The following is a 7,874-nucleotide window of genomic DNA, read 5'->3' as shown; positions in this document are numbered from 1 at the left end:
AACTAATTAGCTCATGTTCAGGGGATCAACACTCATGACAACATCACATGAAAATTAACAAAATATGATTGTGCATGTTTGAAAGTTTGAGGTAGTATGAACTAGAGGGGAGCGAGAGCGTGGTAGTACCATGCGGGGGTGACATCGGAGGTGGCCGGAGGCGGCGGCGCTAACCCTAGGAGAATGATATAAATAGAAATTAAACAATAAGAAATTAGTTGTCAAATATTTTTAAATAAACAACATAAATTACTTAATAAATATGGTTGAGGAACTTAAATAAACGACATATGATGGACACTCTTCTCTCATGTATGGTGGACACTCCCTCACCGATTTTTCGATCGTCGATGATGGTCGCTACTCCTACTTCCCCTAGTGCATAACAAATATCTAGCACAAGGAGAAGAAGGAGAAGCGACCCCCATGACAACAGTCGGCATTCTTCTTCTCTCATATATGGTGGACAATCGCTCACTGATTCTTCTTCTCTCATATATGGTGGACACTCCCTCACCGATTTTTCGACCGTCGATGATGGTCGTTAGTCCTACTTCCCCTAGTGCATAACAAATATCTAGCACAAGGAGAAGAAGGAGAAACGACCCCCACGACAACAGTCGACATTCTTCATCTCTCATATATGGTGGACACTCGCTCACCGATTAAACTATTTATAATAAACACTTACTAAATGAACTATTTCTAATAAACACTTACTACATTATACTTATATTGAAATATAAGGTAGCACAAGGAAATAAACAAAGAAATATGACATGTTCATTCTAGCAACTATCCTAAATAAAAATGTTGCATATCAACTAAACCCTAGAAACTATCCTAAATCAAAATGTTGCATATCAACTAAACCCTAGGAACTATCCTAAATCTAAATGTTGCATATCAACTAAACCCTAGCAACTATCCTAAATCAAAATGTTGCATATCAACTAAACCCTAGAAACTATCCTAAATCAAAATGTTGCATATCAACTAAACCCTAAAATTATACTACAAACTATTAACTAAATAAGAATGCATGTTGCATATCAACAAGAAAATACGAACTAGCCTACTAAATCAAAATGTAGCAGGGAGGAGGGGTTGTGGATGGAGGAGGGAGGAGGGAGAAGGAGGGGCGACTGAAGGTGGGAGCAGGAAGGAGGACGGAGGAGGAAGGCGGAGCGAGGAGGGGGAGGTGACGGCGGCGGCGAGCGGCGGTGGACAGAGGGGGTGAGGCAGGGAGGAGGGAGGAGGGGGGTGACGGCGGCAGAGGGAGGAGGGGGAGGTGACGGCGGCAGAGGGAGGAGGGGTAGGCGATGGCGGCGGTGAGCAGCGGGGGGCTGAGATGGAGCGAAGTTTGAGGAAGAGAGAGGGGAGCGCACGTACGGGGTGGATAAGGTGGGCTTAGCAGCAGCGCGGGTTGGTGCCCAGCGCTACAGATAAGTAGACTAGCAGCAACGCTTGTTTAGGACGTGCGCTAGTACTATACCTAGCCTGTTGGGAATGGTGTGGCAGGTATAGTAGTAGCGCGTTTTATAGGAGACACGCTACTGCTATGAGTTTAGTAGTAGAGTTTGTTTTGTACACGTGCTACTGATAAGTAGCAGCAGCGCGTCCTTCTTAAAAGCGCTACTGGTAAGCTTCTATGCATAAGGTTTTCCCTAGTAGTGTTATAGTCAAAACCATTAGCGACTTGTCTCAACTCGGCGTCCATAGACTCTGCATCAGCCTACAAGTTTAATACGACAGAATGGATGCATTAGCCGAAATTAGACCAAGAAATCAAATGGCCCATTAATGGTAACTAATTACCCTTTGTTTGAACCAACAGATGAAACCGAGATAGTTGCCTCCATGCTTTGCAAGAAGCTCATACTCTTCGACGGAATCCTTTTAGATGACTGCTCCATCCAAGAATTCAGCGACATATCGACTATATCAAATATCCGGGAATAAGAGTAGCTGAAAGGAATTAGAATTTGTGGAACAATAATTACCGAGAACTTACTCGATGTACGGCCGCACTTCTGTTAGGTTGGTGAAGATATACAATGAAATGGTCTAGCATTCTTCGACATCCAACGATTTCCCTTTTGAAGCACCAGATGGTGTGAGCTTCCCTTTGAATAGGCTGAGGTTGGATCGACCTTTTTTTGGATCGCTATCATTGTACCAAGGCATCGGGTTATGCAAATGATGATTTTGGCTTTGTAGTGTGCTGTCACGAAGTTTGTCGCCTCCTCAGTAATGAATGCATCGGCCATCGATGCTTCAATTATACGTTTATTTTTACACTTAGCTTGAAGCGTCTTCTGCATCCTCTCAGTTGAGTAGCACCATCGATTTTGAACGCCCCCCCAATCTTGCCTCGGTCGGGAGATGCAAAATCAAATCCTGCATTGGATTAAAGAAGCCTGGTGGAAATATCTTTTCTAATTTGCAGATCAACTCCGCCGCCAACTCTTCCATTTCATCTAGCACGCCAGGCGATAGTTCTTTCGCACAAAGAGAATGGAAGAAATAGCTTAGCTCTGCCAGTACTAGCGATTCATCCTCAGGGATAAAGCCACACAACATCACCGACATTACCCGCTCAATCCATATGAGCCAATCATGACTCTTGAGACCAAATATTTTCAGTTTCTCAAGACTCGCTCCCCAATTTAGATTCGCAGCATACCCATCGGGGAACATCAACCGCATTTTCAGCCACAATAGCATTTCCCTCATAGCTGGCCTTTTAAGATTGAACCATGCCTTTGGCTTCGCTATGCTTTGCTTTCCTTTCCGTTATCACAAGTTTTGTAACGGTCTATCACATAGAGCTTCCAAGTCGATTCTAGCCTTAGGATTATCTTTTCACTTCCTCTCTATGCTGAACAATGTACCAAAAATGTCCTCCGCAATATTCTTTTCAGCGTGCATCATGTCGATGTTGTGTGGGCAAAGGAGGTTTTTGAAGTAAGGCAGATCCCATAAGCATGACTTGTGAGTCCTGTCGTGTTCCGTATTATACCCTTCGAAGTATCCTGGACGCAAAGGATCAGGCTTGAGAGTGTTTAACCGGTCAAGGGTCTGTTGGCCTGTCAATGCAGCTAGTGTAGTGTTTTTGAAAACTCTACCTTTGATGAAATTCTTCTTGTCTTTTCTAAACTTATGGTCAGGATCCAGGAATTGTCTATCCATGTCGAAGCAAGAAAACTTGCGACCAGCCTGTAACCAATGGAACTGAAGAGCTGCCTTGCATGTGGTGCACGGGAACCTTCCATGCACACACCAGCCTGCAAATAGCGCAAACACGGATAATCATGCGTCGAGTACATGTACCACACATGCATTTTGAAATTTGTTTTGGTAGCGGCGTCGTAGGTCTTGATCCCATTATTCCAGGCTTCTTGCAACTCATCCTTAAGCGGCTGCATGTATACATTCATAAACTTCCCCAGATGGTTGGGCCCTGGAATTATCAACATCAGGAAAATGTTCTTTCTTTTCATATTCTCTCCGGGTGGAAAATTGAGTGGAATGACAAATACAGGCCAACAACTATATTGTGCTGCCATCATACCATACACATTGAACCCATCCATGCTGATGGAAACTCTAGGATGCCTTGGATCTTCTGATTTATCCTTATGTAATGCACAGAAGTGCCTACACGCAAAACCATCTGAAGTGTGTACCAGCATCTTGTTCCCATCCGTTCTTTTGCCCAATTTGTGCCATGTCATCTGTCTGACCATCTCTTCGACCATGAAAAGACTTTGAAGTCTTGGTACGATTGGCAGATACCGAAGAACACTAATGGGGATTTTGGTCTGATTCTTCTCACGCATGCCGTTGTCGACCACAATATACCTGGAAGAATTGCAAATGGGGCAATAGTTCAAGGCCGCATACTCAAGCCTAAATAAGGCACATCCATTCTCACAGGCATCTATCTTCTCATAGGGCATCTTAAGTACACGGAGGATTTTCTCTGACTGGTACAGGTTTGCAGGCAGTACTTGGCCTTTGGGTAGAAAGTGTCCAAATATCGTCATCATCGTGTCGTAGCATTCTCTGCCTAGATTGAATTGAGACTTCAGAGCCATTACTTGCGCGATGTCATCCAGCTGACAAATCTCAGTCTGCTCGTGGAGAGGACGTTTTCAAGACTCCAACATTTCATAGAAGGACTTTGCAGATTCCTCCATCTCATTGTCCGAATCCTGAGCATCATCAAAGTATTGTACCATGTCTTCGATGCCGGTACCATGCTCGTCGATGCGACGACGAATCACCTCAGCTCTGGCACGTTGGTCAGACTCACCATGAAAAGTCCACACCGTATAATTAGGCGTAAAACCCCACTTCTGCAGGTGTTTACCCATTTCAAACTCTGTCTGTTTTTCCAGTTGTCGCAGTTGGGACAGGGGCACCATGTTTTTTGCTGGCCATTTGCAAATGCGGCTCTCACAAACCCCCTGGTTTTTGTTAACCATTCATTGGTCATGTCTTTTTGACTAGGGTGACTAGTGTAAATCCAAGCACGGTTACTCATGTTGCCTAGCTACCTATGGGCGCACAAGAAATAAATATATAATTCATCATCTATATTCATCCCCTAATCAAGTTTTTCAGTTTTATTATGTCTATGCAACCTACACGCTAATAGATAAAGATAGGTCCTAATCCCGCCCGAGTATGTGTAGATTGGGTTCGTTTTACCATGCTCTGCTCTAGATGCGACGCAGAATTTCGGCAGCACCTCCCCGTTGTTCTCCTGATACACGTCGCGGCAATAAGCAGAGAGGATGTGTACCCGGAGAACAACAGGGAGGCACTGACGAAATTTTGCATCGGATCTGGAGCACAGCATACGGGAAAATGAACCCAATCTACACATACTCGGGTTGTCCATGGATAACGTTGGACAATTCGAAAGCATGACGGTTATAAATATGCAAAGGCATGCATCTTTATAGATGTCGCCCTTTTGAACGGGAGACGCATACTGGTCACGCATACTCATGATTGAAGAAACCTATAGCTAGCAAGTTACATCGACACGAAGACCGGAACAGACCAAATTAAGGGGGTAGGAGGAGAAGTCATTTGTGCTCGCCAACAAACGCAGGGGCGGAGCTCGTCCAACGCACATGGAGGTTGTCGAACAACTGCACATTGAAATTCACCTGATCAACACAAATATGATGTTTTTAGAATTAATATAATCAGAAAATATGTCGAGGGTCGGTGGTGTCGAGTGTCGGTGGCGTCGGTGGTTAGTGGCATCGGTGGTCGGGGGTCAGTGTCATCAGGGGTCGAGGGTCAGTGGCGTCGGGGGTCAGGGGTCAGTTTTTTCGGGGGTCGAGGGTCAGTGGCATCGGGGTCAGGGGTCTTTTCGGTCAACAAGAGGCCAAAGAGGTGTCGGGGGTCGGGGGTTGAGGGTCAGTGGCGTCGGGGGTCGGGGGTAGGGGGTCGGGTGTCGGGTTTCGAGGGTCAGTGGTGTCAGGAGTCGACGGTCACTGGCATCGGGGGTCGGGGGATTGTGGCGTCGGGGGTCAAGAGTCGGGGGTCGGGGGTAAGTGGCGTCAGGCGTCGGGGGTCAGGGGTCGAGTGTTAGTGGCATCGAGGGTCGGGGGTCGAGGGTCGGGGGTTTGAGGGTAAAATCCTTTCCTCCCTAGGCAATGCTTCATTCCTATGCATAATATATTTATCAGATAATAACAATCTTGCATGCCAAATTCCGAGTTCTTTCAGAAACCTACGAGATAACAGGTTCTTTCGGAAAAGTAGAATAGTAAACAACTTGAATTAATGATTTAGGGTTCTTTGGGAAACCTTCGATATTAGGTTAGCTTAATCAGATCCATGACATGAAAAAGTAGAGTAGTAAGGAACTAGAATTAATGATTTGCTGACTCAATATTCTCTTGTCCCTCCTCAGCTACTACACAACACATGCTTTCTCTTCCTAAATTTGAAGAACTTATGAACCTTCACTTGGTTGGCTTCTTCTCTAGGCTGATTCCATCCTCCTCGAAATAATTTAGAAGGTCCTATACCGCCCAGTTTGGGAAACCTTCCATTTCTGTTACAGCTGGATCTCAGTAATAACAGTCTACATGGCCATATTACTAATGAGCTCTTTAGTCGTCTCTCTGGAATGACCAACTACATAATATCCTATAATAACTTAGATGGTCCAATACCTCCGGAGGTTAGCAATCTTAAACATCTCGTGGAACTAGAGCTTTTATCGAACAAACTCTCTGGCCAAATCCCTGTCACTTTAGGCGAGTGTCAGGTGTTGGAGATCCTCCTAGTGGACAACAATTTTTTCTCAGGAAACATTCCAAAGTCCATAAGTGGTCTAAAAAGTTCCCAAGCATTCCTTACAATTTTGCTTTCTTTTGCTAAGAAGTTCCCTATAGTTCCTTACAATGATCTAGCTCGAGCTATAGGGAATTGGGAGAAAAGAATATGCACTATTATTCAAATTATAAAACAGTGTACATTAGCATATTTACATTACCGGAGAGGAGGGTAGTGGGAGGAGGGGAGGGCGAGCTCCGGCCCTGGGTGGCGGGGAGGAGGAGCGTAGGGAGGAAGTGCGCGGGGAGTAGGGGAGGGCGAGCTCCGGCCGTGGGTGGCCGTGGTGGGCCGGAGCGGCTCCAATGGTGGTGGCGGCGACGCTGGGGTGGGCAGGGCGCGGGGAGGAGGGCGCGGGAAGGAGGGGCCTGGGGAGGAGGGGCGCGGGGTGCTCCGGCCGTGGGTGGCGGTGGTGGCGGCCACGCTGGAGTGGGCAGGGGGCGTGCGCAAGAAAGGCATGAGATCGAGGGGAGCAGCGGTGGAGGCTAGGATGGTGTGTCCCGTTAGGGGAGCGGGGGTGGGGGGCTGGGCGCCGTTAGGGGGAGCGCCCCTTTGCCGTCTGCAAAGGCTGGGAGGCAAACGGCAAAGGGATGGGTGGGGTGGGGCGGGCCTCACCCATTAGAGTGGCTCCCCTTTGCCGTCTGCGTCCCCTTTGCCGTCCGCCTGTGGGGACTTTGCCGTCGGCTGGTAGACGACAAAGAGGTGGCCGACGGCAAATAGAACCTTTGCCATCAGCAACCTCTTTGCCGTCTACTTTGTGCCAGCTGACGGCAAAGAGGATCTTTGCCATGTGTCAGCAGATGGCAAAGGCATGGCAGACGGTAAGTTTCTCAATTCTAGTAGTGATGCACATAAGAATCATATAAGTATTCAGAGGAGACTCAAATATTTATCATGAATAATGTGAACATAAACCCACAATTCATCGGATCCGAACAAACGAATCACAGAAAAGAAATTACATCATGTGGATCAAAGCGAAGGTGCGATGATCATTGTATTCAAGATCAAAGAGAGAGAGAGAGATTGCCATCTAGGTACTGAACATGGACCCGTAGATCTATGCTGAACTACTCACACATCATTGTGAGGGCAGCAATGTTGATGAGGGAACAATGTTAGAATAGAGACTTGCGGTGGCGTAAAAAGTGTTTCAGGACTCATTCTGATGTCTACAAGGTATAATAGAATTTATAAGCCAAAGAACGGAGTCGGGAGAGCTATGAGGGAGGCACAAGCCATTAGGGCGCGCCCCCAGGCCACACCATATTGGCTTGTGGGCCCCTCGTGCGGCCTCCAGCCTTCTTTTGATACTCTTCGGTCTTCTTTTGGTCTAGGAAAATAATCAAAAAGTTCGAGGTCAATTGGGATTCGTTTGGTATGGAAAAACTAAAAAGTGAAAATACGCAAAAAACAACAACTAGGACTTGGTCATAGTTTAGTGCTTAAAAATAATATAAATTGGTAAATAAATACCCCATTAGTATTCTAAAATGACAATATATCAGCAT

Source organism: Hordeum vulgare, chromosome 4H (assembly GCF_904849725.1).
Source record: "Hordeum vulgare subsp. vulgare chromosome 4H, MorexV3_pseudomolecules_assembly, whole genome shotgun sequence".
NCBI classification, from domain to species: Eukaryota; Viridiplantae; Streptophyta; class Magnoliopsida; order Poales; family Poaceae; genus Hordeum; species Hordeum vulgare.
The sequence above is the reverse complement of the archived record's forward strand: the minus strand, read 5'-3'. Positions refer to the sequence as shown.